This window comes from Eretmochelys imbricata, chromosome 15 (genome assembly GCF_965152235.1).
Source record: "Eretmochelys imbricata isolate rEreImb1 chromosome 15, rEreImb1.hap1, whole genome shotgun sequence".
In the NCBI taxonomy this organism is placed as follows: domain Eukaryota; kingdom Metazoa; phylum Chordata; order Testudines; family Cheloniidae; genus Eretmochelys; species Eretmochelys imbricata.
Genome location: NC_135586.1, coordinates 29,093,995 through 29,108,948, shown reverse-complemented (window position 1 = coordinate 29,108,948; position 14,954 = coordinate 29,093,995).

The window sequence follows — 14,954 nt, the reverse complement described above, 5'->3', positions numbered from 1 at the left end:
TAGTTTAGAGTCACTGCTCTTCAGAGTTCTAACAGCCAAAAAGATGCAGTTTCTTCTTCTCAGGGATTTTTATTCCTTTCCCATCAAGAGGATGGGACAAGTTCATATGCATGTTTCCTCTTCATCGATGGGGGTAGTAATCAGTAAAGTCTGATGGTCTGTCTGGTATCTATGGGCCTTTTTTTGTTGGGCAGAAGAGGACACCACCTCTGGCAAACTGGTATTTCACACTTGGGAATGCTTCTCTCCTGCCTGGTGGGGTTTACAGTTTCAGAGCAAACATTTTTACAAACACTTAAATATTACCTGATAAAGTGGCATATAGATAAGTGAGATTAATGCATGCATCAGCATACAACAATTTCATAGACTCTCAACCCTAAAGACATTCTTATAAGACTAGTACCTATTTTGAGCAAAACTAACGTCCAGGTGACCTGGTCTGGTCTCCAGCTAGGAGTTTGTCGGTTCTTAGCTAATGTCTGCAGGCCGGGCAAGAGCTGGCATCTGGCCTGCCAGCGTCACAGACGCGAATCACTGGCTCTCAGTGTATAAGAGCGTTCATGTGCTGGAACAACTGGGGCTAATGTAGAAGCTTGTGTTGCTAACTCGTCTCAGTCCTGGAACGTTATACAGTCTCCAGCCTTTTCTGCCTCCAGGGTGTGATTATCTCAACCTAATCACATGTCTTAAGGCTATTATCACATTTCTTTCAGTTTTATATAGAGATAAATTAAGGAAATTACTTTGATCACCGGAAACTGCCGTTTTACTTGAGTGTTTTAAACTCTGCTGTCCCCCAGGGATTAACCTGCACTTTAGAAGGCTGAGCAGAATGCATCTGCAGTCAGAGCTCCATTGAGAAATCAGGACTGGACTGGTTCTATGGTGTGGACTAGCTGGGCTAAGACCAGCAGTTGCTTTCTCCCATAGCCTGCAGAACAGAGGTCAGATGGTGCCAGGGATCAGTCCCCGCTGACGTGGGGTGGATTGCAGAACAGCCAAATGGAAGCTTTAGTAATTATTCCTTTGGGGTGAAACTCACCCTGGTGGAGATAGCCAGTACACGGCTTTGTGCGCCACTTCAGTCCACTTCTGCCCCATTTTGTAGAGTTCAATGCTGCATAAGCCTCATGCTAGCCCTCTGCACAGGGATGAATGCCACCCAAAGGCATTTTTTTTAGAGCATGTAGAGCAAAATGAATCCCTGATATAACTTACTGGGTCTGTGGAGTTACATCTGGGATGGATATGGCCTATAAGCTACTAGATTGTGAACTCTGAGGGGCAGGGACCCTGGCTCCTGTGTGTTTGTCCAATACTTAGCACAATGGGCCTGACTGGGGTCTCTAGACACAGCAACCACAATAGTCTGCCCATAGCCAGTTAAAAACATGGCTACCACCACTGCAAGATGGCATATGTCACAAATAAAGGGAGGAAAAACATTGCCCACGTACTGAATCAAATCCAAATGCTTTGCATCAATTCTTGAAGGCCCCACATATGGGCTCTGGGATTCCCAAGCATGACAATGACTAAAGGCAGCGGAGTCTCCGTTGAGAAAAACCATCTCCTGGTCCTGCCAGCATAATCCATTGCAGCGCCCTGGACCCACCCCCCGCTGGCAGTGTCAGCAGGGCGACCAAGTGTGACTGGGCCATGGAGAATGAACTTCACCCTCAGCTCTACAGAGTCTTCCCACTGGTTTCAGTAGGCTTTGGAGCAGGTCCTAGAAGAGGTCCCTTCAGAAGTGGGTGGAGACACGGTGGGGATGGTTGAGATGTTGCTGCCCATGTTTTGTGGATCAGCGAAAGGCTCCCTGCTTCTGCTCTGTTGGTCAGGACTCTTCCTGGGCAGTAAATCAAAGCTACAAAAAAGCATTTTAACTTACAGCAAAATAACCATAAGACATTCGCCTACAAGTATGAAGACTTGCTGAGCACGTCAGGCTGGGCTCCATTTGCAGGGTGAGGGAGGAGCTTGCTCAGTCACCGCTCATGCTATACATGGTCTGTGGATAAACAGGAACTAAATTTTCTACCTCTGACAACCCATTAGGGTTTATTATTGATATTACTCAAGCACCTAGGAGCCCTTGTTATGGGTCAGCCCCCTCTTGTGCTGGGCTCTGTAAAGGCACAGAACAAGACAATCTCTGCCCCACAGAGTTTACAGTCTTAACATCTTGACTCAGACTCCAGAAGCAGCATGAAACTGAAAAATCCCAGACCACATTTCTGTTGTGTAACCCTCTCAGAAAGGGGCTCATGGGAGAGGGGCCAGATTCGCCTTTTATCCAAGCCAATTTGCTCACCCTTTGTCAGGATGCTCCCAGGAAATGAAAAATGACCAGATTCCTGGGGCCAGGTTAATTCCAAATGTGAGTCAACAGCATACAGAAACAACAGAGAAAAGACAAATGGAGCTACAGTGGAACTGATCTACTTTTTGTTTAAGTAAAAACAGAAAGATAATTAGTGAAGCTTTTAAAAAAAGAATCAGAACACATAGGACAGATAAGTAGAGATGCGGATACTGGGTGGCCCCTCGGCAGCTACAGAATGATTGGAATAAAGCAGAACATTCAATTTTTCTTCCCAGTTGGGCCAATAGTTTTTCTAAAAGTACAGAAAAGTGTTAACAAGCGAGGGGGTGAATTATGTGAAGTTCAGTCTGAGTTTTCAATTTAGCTCTATTGATTTATAAGGTCTTTTCAATTACTGAATTCTTCGTGGTGGCAGCATGTGGATTATTTATACGTGAGCTTCATACGCTATAGATCCCAGGTACTTAGGAAGGGGCATTTTGTGTCTCTCATTTAGATTGATGAAGACACAAATAATGAGGATTTCCTAGGCAACATTTATTACATGAAAATCTAGAATTCATTAACATGAGAACTTGTCTTGTATAAAAAAGGGACTGGTGGAAAATAGGAACTACAGTAGCTATCATGAACATAATATATGAAGCAATTTGAATTCAGGAGAAGGCAATTTGGAATCTTATTACCTTTTCTTCTCTCCTTTTTATTGCGTGGGCATGGTTGGGTGGCTTCAGGGGGAGTTGTAGATAAAACCATGGAAAAAGAATGAACAGATTCGAAACTCTTTCATTATTTAAGTTCTACTGTCAAGCCCTCGTGAACCTCGGATAGGAATTCGGTCAGCCCAGGGTCCATTTAGTCCATTATCCTGTCACCAACAGGGTTCAGTGCCAGATGCTTTAGAGGAAGATACGGGACTGAGGTATTGTTTGGACAGAGGCTAGACCAGGTGGTTTGCCCACCTGCTTATTAGTGAGTGAATATCAAGAAATCCAGAGGTTTCATTGGAATAAGCCACCAAAACTTCACTTGCTCAAGTCCATGGAGCTATATGCATAAGTAAGATAGGCAGGATTTGCTCCTGGCATTTCTTTCCCCGTGTTACCAATAACCTTTGGTTATTAAGGTTATAAAGGGCAGTTTCTCTGCACAATGTTTTCTTTTACCATTTTTTGCCGCCCCAGCTGTGGGTCCGTTCAGCTTTGCTCCGTTGTTGCTTCTGCTTTCTAAGACTTGGGGAATGCAGCGTGTTGAGCTGTTTCGTTTTCCAAAATAAATCTCTGAGGGAAGCATTTCTATGGGCCCCTGGCTGGGTAGGACACTTGGTATTTTTTGTTTGTTAGTTTTTTTACAAGTCTGCATTCCCAAGCCGAATGTAAATCACTAAGGGCTAGATCCTGTGAAAGGCTCCATTTGGGACAAGGATGCATCTCTTCTAGAAAATGGCGCATTCATTTCCCAGCAACAGGGGCTCAATCCAGTGCCCACCGAGATCAATGTAAGTCTTTCCATTTATGTCAAGGGGCTTTGGATCAGGCCTCAGCGTAGCTGCGTCAGTGCTAGGCATGGCGAAATCACAAGTGGAAAGGGGGCTCGGGTGTGGGTACCCTGGCAGAGAGGCTTTCATGACACGATAGTTAAAAATATTTGAGCCCTGGAGAGCTTCTATCATGGCTGGTGCCAGTGCAAATAAAGGCAGAACATTTTCTAGGCTAGACACAGCTTGTGGGGCCTGATCTAGCTTTTATTAACGTACATGGAAAGACTCCCACTGACTTCAGCAGGACTTGGATTCGGCCCTTAGGGTGACTGATCTTTACCTGAATCCCATCCCTTGGTCTTTGATAGGTAACATATAGGTGGATTCTGCTCCCTATGTTGTCACCATCATGTCTAGATCCTTGCAGGAAGGGGAAATATGGGCTGAAGATGCAATTGATGTTCCAGATCAACTTGTCCCAACAAGAAATCTAGGGGATTGCAAAAGTTACTTTGGCTTTTTTTCACAAATCAAATGTGAAATGTTAAACAAAGTTATTATTTTTGGAGGTAAAACAACCCCAAAAGAGCAGTTATAAATGAAAAACGTTTCAATTTGAAAGAGCAACAAGCCTGACTTTTCATATGGTAAGGCAAAATTGATTTTGCATTGTTTTGACTGATTGCTTTAGCCCAAATTTAAAACAAGCAAGAAAGAAACTTTTCCCTCCCCCCAAATGAGTGTCCTGAAATATAAGGCCACAAGTGATTAAGAAAGACCATTTCTACCTGGACGTGGAGATAGGTCTCCTTGATCTAGCTAAACCAAGTTAGCTCCTAATCTTGCTCTATAACCTATCGAGCGTTCATCCTCTTTTGTATTGAGACACACAAGGCAGAATTTTCAAGCAAAGTATTTGAATCAGGCCCACAGATAACTAAGCAATCAGAAAAATGATCCTTCTGCTTCCAGGACAGTAGGCTGTTTGGCTCAAAACTAGATACGCATCACCAAGGGCAAAGCAATTCAACCCAAATTAAATCTACCACAGCAAACAGTTGATGAAACACTAGTCAAATAGCAGGTTTCAGAGTAGCAGCCGTGTTAGTCTGTATCCGCAAAAAGAAAAGGAGGACTTGTGGCACCTTAGAGACTAACCAATTTATTTGAGCATAAGCTTTCATGAGCTACTGCATGCATCCGATGAAGTGAGCTGTAGCTCACGAAAGCTTATGCTCAAATAAATTGGTTAGTCTCTAAGGTGCCACAAGTCCTCCTTTTCTTTTAGTCAAATAGCCTTAGCCGAAGTCCATGCACTGGCCACTACCCTTCACTGTCAGATCCACACAGTTATAACAGCGAGAGTAGATGTTTGATACTAAAAGTTGCTCCTTAAAAGCAAGAAGCTTGGAAAGAGGATTCCTAATGTGCTGTGGAGCTGGTCTGCGTTCAAATCCAGTTGACTGCACACTTTTCTGAGTTGTTCTCCTCTCCCAAACTTTCTTCTTTTGCAGTGGAAGTCATGGTGGTTGTGAAGCCTGCCACTTCAATATTTTTCAGGGCACGGTTGTCATTAATTTACCAGAGGACCAGGGTATTTCCTCCCTACCCTAATGCACTGTGTTATGTGAATTTTCTTTGGGGGAAATAAGGTGTTATAATCCATGGCCTATCCAGAGATTTATCTCTAATGGTGTATTTAGGTCATGATGTCCCCATCTCCAGGTGCCTTTAAGTCATGGTGTCCTCAGGTCATGATGCTTTTAGGTCATAAAAACATAAGAGCTTCCACACTGGTTCAGACCATAGTCCATCTTGCCCAGTATCCGATCTCTGACAGTGGTCCTTACCAGAGCTTTGTGGGGAGTGTACAGAGTAGGGCAATTATAGAGTGATCCACCCTGACTTCCAGCCCCAGCTTCTGGCAGTTGGTGGTTTAGGGACACCCAGAGCATGGGGTTGTGTCCTTGATCATCTTGGCTAATAGCCATAGATGGACCTATCTTGCATGAACTTATCCAGTTCTGTTGTGAACCCAATTATACTATTGGCCTCCACCACATCTCATGGCAATGAGTTCTACAGGTTAGCTGTGTAAAAAAAAATGCTTCCTTTTGTTTGTATTAAACCTGCCTGCTATTAATTTTAATCAGGTGACCGCAGGTTTTTGTACTGTGGGCATTCTCTTGTCACTTTTTCCACCCTGTTCATGATTTTATAGAGCTCTATCATATCCCTCTTCAGCCATCTCTTTTCTAATCTGAACAGCCCTAAATTTTTTAGTCTGTCCTCATATGGAAGTCACTCCATAGCCTTGATCATCTTCGTTGCCCTTCTCTGAACCTTTTCCAGTTTCACTATGTCCTTTTTGAGATGGGGACTACCTGAACTGGCAACAGTATTAAAGTATTTATCTGTGCGTGCACCATGGATTTATATAGTGGTATTAGGATATTTTCTCTCTTATTTTCTACCCCTTTCCTAATAGTTCCTAACATACTGTTAGCCTTTTTGACCACTTCTGCACATTGAGCAGAAATTTTCAGAGAACTATCCACAGTGATTCCAAGATCTTTTTCTTGGGTGATCATGGTGTCCTCAGTGATGTCCACATGATGCCTTCAGATGTTCCCATCACAAATGGGGTGCATCCTCTGGAAGAAAAGTTTTTGAATCCATTAAGATGCTATCCTTGACACTAATAGATTCTATTACCTGGCAAGTGGGTGTGCTCTAACATTCTTAATACAAGTCTCGGCTAGACCAGGAGCAGGACATACAATATGAGATCTACTACTGAAGAGAAAGCATCTCCCAAAAAATCTAACACTAATGATCATAATAACTCCACGAAGGATCATCTAAATCTCCGACATACACCAAAATACAGTGCAGACGCAGCCTGATCATTTAAATTCTGTTGCTAGCAATGGTGTTACTGTATGAATAATTGTTCGGTGTAAAAGTACTGCATTTTAAAATTTCACGATGTCTTTATGTCCTGGGACATAAAGCGGAGGAAACCTAATTAAATTACATAGCAACAGTGCTCTTGCTTCTCCACAGAGGAGATGGGAAAGCACAATAAAGACATGGGCTGGGAGAGGGAAGGAGAGAGAAGTCAGTTTGACACCCCCCCCCCGACAATTTTATTTTAGAGTGAAGTTGCAATGTGTTTTATTGTAGTAAACTAGCTTTATTTCACCAAACTAAGGCAAGTATGGTCCTTGTAGGGCCTGATTCTGATCTTGCTTTTGTGACTTGGCCCATTCCATCCCCCTTTCTTCCCTTGACTCGCTGTGTGTGGCCTTTGGAAAGTCATTTATCCTGGTGCCTCGTTTCCCCCCTCCAGAAAGAGGAGATAATGGGCATCGTCTGAACTGAGCCAATAACTCTGGCCACTTCCAAACTTTGGGGAGCTGGAGGTGACCCCCATCACCATAAGGGATGGAGCCAAAACCCCAGAGTCCCTGACCTTTAGGGAAATTTGGGGCAGATTTGACTTCCTGGCTGGGGCTTTTACTTACCTACTTGGTAGGTAAGCTTACACACTGAATGGGCTAAAGGTTGTGAAGCACTGAAAGATCCTTCCGTGAAAGACACTAGAGATGTGCTGAATATTCCTGGGGAACCAGTGCTCAGCACTGGTGAGTTCATTGCACTGGCAGGAGCTACATGACTTGTACGTCCTTGTTGGTGGCCATCACCTGCTCCTTTCAGTGCTTCCTGCACAGTCTCAGGATTTGGCCTTTTCCCAGAAGGGCACATTTCTGATAAGAATCAAAAACTCCCTTGAATCACATTTAAAACCTTATATTACTCAGCAACTCTGCCCTATAGCTACCTCCGTGGCCAGCTCAGCCACTACTGTGAAGAGTCCTGGTTGAGGTATCCAGCACCCAGGGTAACTTATCAGAGCTGGCTAGCTCTCTGCAGTTCTCCCACTAGATTTGTTCTTCATTTCTAAGCTTATATGTTTATAAGGAAGCTGGTGATGAATCAATATAACCTATCAGCCTATCTACCTACTAACATGGACCCCAGTTCCCAACCATTAAAATAAATAAATACAAACAAAAATCTCTCCCTCTTTCTTCTTTCTCTTCCTTTAGGAGCAAGAGCTTGATTATTAGTTTGCAGAGGTTGGTGTCTGTCTCTTTGTTATGAAATTATTGAGGGAAAGCTACATGGCAGAGATGAGTTTTGCATTTAGGGCTGAATGTCCTGAAGTGCCTAGTCATTTTTCATTCTCATAGGAGTGAGTTGCACCTTGCATCTTGACCCACTTCCAGTTCCCATCAAAGCTCTGTCCTCTGCCCGCACAGACCTCCCCCAGCTTGTTGAACATATCATTGTTTCCAGAGATGTAGCTTTCATGGGAAGTCATAAGGCTTTTGACACAGTCCCAAACAACGTTTTCAAAAGCAAGCTAGGGAAATGTGGTCTAGATGAAATTGCTATAAGGTGGGTGCACAAATTGTTGAAAGACCTTCTCAAAGAGTAGTTATCAATGGTTCGCTATCAAACTGGGAAGGCATCTCTAGTCGGATCCCAGAGGGGTCAGTTCTGGGTCTGGTACTATTCAATATTTTCATTAATGACTTGGCCCATGTAGTGCAGTGGCTGCTTATAAGATTTGCAGAGAACACAAAGCTGGGAGGGTTGTAAGCACTTTGGAGGACAGGACTAGAATTCAAAACAACCCTGACAAACTGGGGAATTGATTTGGAATCAATAAGATGAAATTCAATGAAGATAAGTGCAAAAGTACTTCACTTAGGAAGGAAAAATCAAATGCACCACTACAAAATGGGGAATAACTGGCTAGGCAGTAGTATTGTTGAAAAGGATGTAGGGGTTATAGTGGATAACAAATTGAACAAGAGTCAACAGTGTGATACAGTTGCAAAAAAGGCTGATATCATGCGGTGGTATATTAGCAGCAGTGTTGTATGTGAGACACGGGAGGTAATTGTCCTGTTTTACTTGGCACTAGTGAGGCCTCAGCTGGAGTTCTGTGGCCTATACTGAGCAGCACACTTCAGGAAAGATGTGGAAAAATAGGAGAAGAGCCCAGAGGAGAGCAACAAAAATGATAGACGGTTTAGAAAACCAGGCCTATGCGGAAAGGTTAAACAAAGTGGGCTAAACAAATGTTCCATCTTGAGACAAGAAGACTGAGGGGGCACCTGAGAACAGTCTTCAAATACGTTAAGGGCTGTTAGAAAGAGGACGGTGATCAATTGTTCTCTATGTCCACTGAAGGTAGGACAAGAAGTGTTGGGCTTAAGCTGGAGCAAGGGACATTTAGGTTAGATATTAGGGAAAACTTTCTAACTCTCGGGGAGTTAAACTCTGGAACAGGCTTCCAAGGGAGGTTGTGGAATCCCCATCACTGTAGATTTTTAAGAACAGGCTGGACAAGCAACAGGGATGGTCTTGGTCTTGCCTCAGCTCAGGGGGCTGGATGTGATGACCTCTTGACATCCCTTCCCGCTTGACATTTCTATGATTTCACTGGTTGTGGTGCGAGCGGTGATCTCTCAGGTCAGTAGGACCCAGCCAACGAAGAGTTTTGAGTGCCAGAACTGGATTGTGTCTTCCTGGGATGCCAGTGCAGAGTATGCCGGTGGGATATTCATGGTGACCTGTGCTGCTGAATAGACAGGCTGCGGACTTTTGCCCCACATGGATGTCTTAGAAGAGAGAGCCTTAACTAAGTCAGAAAAACCACCTTCTGAAACCCCCTGGCTTTTTCCGGGAGGTTTCCCACCCAGGACCCAGTCCTGATCAGAACCTCAGATCAGAACCCAAGGCTGCAGATAACAAGCCAGCTAAACTCAGGAATATTGGCTAGACAGTCCAATCCAGGAAGCCGTTTACCAGTCTTCAGGGACACAACAAGGCCCTTGTAGGAAACTGGAAAATGAGGCTGTCTAATGATTTAGAAAAAGTTTTCAGAGTTAGACGGTGGAGAGTAATAGGCGAGAACAAGCCCTATGATTGCTATAATTGGGGCTCTCTCATTACAACCCAGCCAGCGCAGAGCACTGATGCTCCCAAAGACTCCCCTGGGAAATCGTTAATTAGAGGTGCTCCAGGAACAGCTGTGCTGTAGAGACTCTGCCTGTCAAACACACTGAAAGCTGCATAAACCCCAATAAAATGAATTTCAGCAGCATACCACGCAGCACTTCAGAATCGGTGTGTGCGGGCGTTTGTGTGTGTATTCCGGGAGCAGCCCTCCTTGGCACCCTCTGTGCGGGAGTGCTTAGTGCACCTCCAGCAGAGATGTCACCAGAGAGCCATGCGCTCAAAGGACTCTCTCTTATGATCGCTGTGGAAGTCCTGGTAAGGGGGTCAACGCAGCCATCCCTCTCCAGGTGGTGCCAGCACTTTTATAACACCATCTGCGTTGAGCCAAATGAAATTAAGCAGCTGCTGGATTCTCTGGTGTGAATGTTGCACCATATACTGTATACTAGCTGTGACCAGGCTTAATCCCCCTCTCCACTAACCTGCCCCGTTAATATCCAAGGTCACAAAAGGAGGAAGCTGTTCGACTACCATAATGTGGTGGACGGTGGTGTCAACCCCAGAGGCACCTGCATTTGGTACTCCCTTAATAGCCTTCCTGTTTCTGCCTTTGAGCCTGGGGAGTGCCCTTTTCCATAGCTGCAGGGGATGGTTTTTCTTGCAGCTATCCGGCTGAGCCGGGTGAAACGACTGGCATTTTCCAGCTTTGGTGGAATCACGTTGACGGTGGCCTCAGTTGTCATGGTGCATCCTGTCCAGTTTGCTTTTCGAACATCCCATCAGGGGTGGAGCAACAACATGTGTGCTGGGAGTTCAGCCCCGATGTGGGTTATCGCTGGTCATTGCTGACTGTGTGGAAAGTTGCCTAGAATGGCTGCAAGGGTGGATTCCAAAGTGGTCTTTATTGAGGAAACGGGGATCTGGGTTGTAGTCCGGGTTCCAGTGAGCAGAGTGAACAGTGCCTTTGTCGTTCACATCAAAGAGAAGGTATGTGTCTTTGCCAGTGTGGGGACCCTGCAGTTTTAACCAGCTGTGCTTTACTGCCCCTCTTCTGCATCCTGCAATGGGTTAAAAAGGAAGGGAATACATATGGGTCTTTTAGGATTTTTGTTTGCTATTGCTTGTCCTTGACAGCTCCTTTTAATTAGCTTGTACTTAGCCTCAAATTTGTCTCCAGTCCTAGTTTTCCCTCCAGCTGGTCCTTCTAAGTCCATGTGAGTTTCATGGGTTTGCTGCCAGTGTCTTATGCCTAAGGCACCTGTGTCTAGTTGGGCTAACACAGGCTGACTGAAATGATTGTTTTATACAAACGTGTCTTGTTCCCTTGCAAACCCATTGCTCCTCAGTTTGTATTGCTGTCAACAATCATTTCATTGCACAGAAATTACCATTCCTCATCAGGCGATGGGTCCATTTATTCTGTTATCCTACCTCCAGCAGGAGCCAGCAGAGAAAGGCGATGCCTTCCTCCCCTCCCCCCCTCACCAGCACCCCTCCATTGTGGCCCATAAATTATCTAGCCATTTGTGCAATGTTATGTGTGGCAGGGTCAATTCCTTCCTGACCCCTTCAGGCAATCAGCTCATACCCTGAAGCATTAGCCTTGATTACCCTTGTCACTGTCTTCACTTGCATAGTCACAAATGTTACTCAGTTATAAAATTGCCCAGGCCTTTGTAATATATAACCACAGCATTTGTTTCAATGACCTTCTGCAGCAATGCCTTCCATCTGGTGTGTTGTTGACTGCCTGCTGCATAAATATAACCAGGCATTTCTTTTTTATTGGTTCTGATTCCATTTCCTTGATTTCAAAGTGTCGTCCTGTTCTTGTATTACAGAGAAAAATGGGGGAGGCACACGACAGCATGCATAATTTGGACTGCCTCTAAAACAAGTCTCCTTCAATCCTTTCTCCTGTACAGATTAAACAAGCCAAGGTTTCTTGTCACAGAGGAGCCTGATCGTTCATCACAGTGCCTCTTATCCCCTGAAAGAAAAGGAGTACTTGTGGCACCTTAGAGACTAACCAATTTATTTGAGCATGAGCTTTCGTGAGCTACAGCTCACTTCATCGGATGCATACTGTGGAAACTGCAGAAGACATAATGTCTTCTCACGAAAGCTCATGCTCAAATAAATTGGTTAGTTTCTAAGGTGCCACAAGTACTCCTTTTCTTTTTGCGAATACAGACTAACACGGCTGTTACTCTGAAACCTGTCTTATCCCCTGGACTTTTCCAGTCTCCGCAATACATTGTCTGGGGAGATGGGACCAAAACATGGACTGTTAGGAATAGGCCCACATCAGAACTCCAGATCCAAACACCATGGAACTCCATGGAAGTTCAGATTCAGATCAGAACTTTGTGACCTGTCTGGATCTCAATATTGGGCCTGACCCAGCATCTGAACACCCCCAAACTTTGGGAAAGCACAAAGCTGGATCCAGAGTGGGGGGCTAAACATTAGTGCTGTTAAATAGTTATCCGCTGTTTCAAGGATGCAGAATTTATAATGTCAGCACTTACTTGAGGCTACTGCATCAAGCTTGACTCTCAAGTCCCAGCTGGAGTTTGCTGAGCTGGCACTGAGAAAAGTCACCTTCCCATTTGGAAACTTACGCAGTTTGCTCTGGGAGAACGCAGTGAGACTCAACACAGAGCCTGATGCCATTGTGTTGCAACAAACCCTGCTCTAGGTTGTCATCGGCAGACACTCAACCCAGGATCTAGAGCACCAAAAGCCTGACAGACCTTTGCCATTTGAGTTAAAAGAGCCATTCTGTTATCTGGTAGAAGTGGTAGGCCTGTTATCTTCTAGGTGGCCCAGACACTTCTGGGGGGACATGACACACTTAGCTAGTGTGCTATAATATTTAGAGTCACTTTTCTTTTACTGTTCTGTCTTTGGGTGTTATAATCAACATTCATACGGCTTCCTATCCAAGATGTCTTGCTTGCTGTGTGACTCGCCCATGCTGGTGCCAAGGCAACAATGCCGGCCGCGGCCAGGCTGCCAAGGGCCATCCCTGCCTCCCTCCTTTATTCCTTCTCACTCGTTCCTTGCGACTGATTCCTCAAAGTCTCTGCCTCAGAGTGGGATTTATCAGCTTTCTCCAGATTCAGCGGGAAAGTTGGTGTGTGGGCCATGAGACCGGCTCTGTGTGTTCTCTGCCTCTGAGAGTGCTGCCCCGTGAGCTGTCACAGTAAATCACTCAAGTCTTTGAAACAGATTGTGATTTTGGTTGAGCCACAATTGAGTTAACGGAGCCTTGGATAAATATGAGACGGGAGGCAGAGGCTCGGGGTCAGAAGGTTTCTGGGTCAACCTGGTGTAGAGAGATTTGTGTGTGTTTCATCACAGGCACAATCCCTCCAGCAGAGCTGTCTGCATTGGATTGGCGGAAATGCAGGTGCATTCGAACCCGCCCTGGGTGAACCTTAGACAGGGACTGAATGATTTCTCCAGCCGTGGTTGTCTGAGAACTTTTCACCTTTCCTCTCTGTTAGGGTCTGGCCACACATCTCTGGGCATCTTCTTCAGGTTGCAGTGTGTGGCAGCTAGCCTTAGACAGTGCAACACACGGCCCCCTGCTTTGTGGTGAGATGCCTCCGGTGGAACACCAGATCAGAGCCTCCTCTGACTTTGGGGAAGTTCGGATTGGAATCCGATCCTGGCAAAAACCCAGTTTCCAGTGGTACTTTTCATATGGACCATATGCACATGCTCTCCAAAGTCTGAATAGGCTCCTGGGTCTGAATTTTACATCTGGCCCTGAGCTCTACGTAATGGCTGAACCAAACCCTTTGGGATCTGAACACCCTCAAATTTCCAGGGGCTTAAAACCTGGATCCCAATTGTTCTGCTTGGGGTCAGTACAGTCTGCCACTACTCCTCTCTTCCTTTTCCCCTTTGCGAGGAAGTCACTGGTCAAGCCTAAAGCGCTTTCCATACGCAATGCCAGTGTTCATCAAATGCGGCCCCCTGCAGAGTTTTTTGCAGCCATGACAGCCTCCAAAGCATGGGCAGAAATTGGGGTGGGGGGCAAAGCAGCGGCCCCTCCCTACAGCACCCAGCTGTTGCTTCTGAATAGCTATTACCATGGGCAGCGAGATGCCCTGCCTTGGTGTTTGTGCTGGCGTTGCCAGCCGGGATCAGTGCCCTGCGCCGTGCAGCCTCCCAACGGGCTCCAAGCAGCACCTCTGGAGACATGTGGGGTTGATGTGTGCAGCGCCAGAGGTGGCTATGGTGTTTGGTTCTGGGGCACTCCCTGGGCAGCTCACCTGTTCCCGCTGGGCTGGGGCATTTGGAAATGGGGGGTATTGCAAAGGCCCCTTCCAGCCCTTTGCATGCATTTGTTAATTAAGTCTCCCACTGGGCTGGATAAGGATCATTACCCACATTTTACAGGTGGCGAAACTGAGGCACTGAACGACAGCATGATTTGCCCAAGGTCACACAATGAATCCGTGTCAGAGCCAAGAGGGGAACCCACGACTCCTGGCACCCATTCACCTGATCTAACCACTGGATTCCTTTCCTCTTTTTAATTCTGAGATAAAACCTGTGGCATAAGAAGCTGTAAGAAAGTATAGCTGATGTACAGGACAAAGTAAGTATCCAGTCTAGGCTATCTGAACCCTGGCAACTTCTCCCCTGTCTTAAGGGAATGCTGCTCCATGCACAAATGTAAAGTGGGTGCATCTTAGTTAAAGCTAGTATAATGCTTAGAATGATACTTAATTTTTTACCCAAAAGCATCCAGAACATTTAACTTTATTGCGGATGGGAAGCTTGCAGTCATCTCAGCTCCATTCCACCTTAAAAGCTTGTATCACTGCATACGACACGGAGCAAGAGAGAATAAGGCTCAGCGAGGAAAATATGGAGAGAAATAATGATTATGCTGGCAGACAGTAGAACAACTAAAATGGAAAGAGACTTGTCATCGTGCAAATAAAACTTAAATGGATCCTTGGCTTGTAGAAGAGAAGAGTTTTCAATAGCCTGGAGGAGATGTTTAAAATGCGTTCAATACAGCAGGCAATAACATGGGGCCTGTGCTTCAGATAAACAAGCTATTCTGGTGAATTGCAACATGATAGC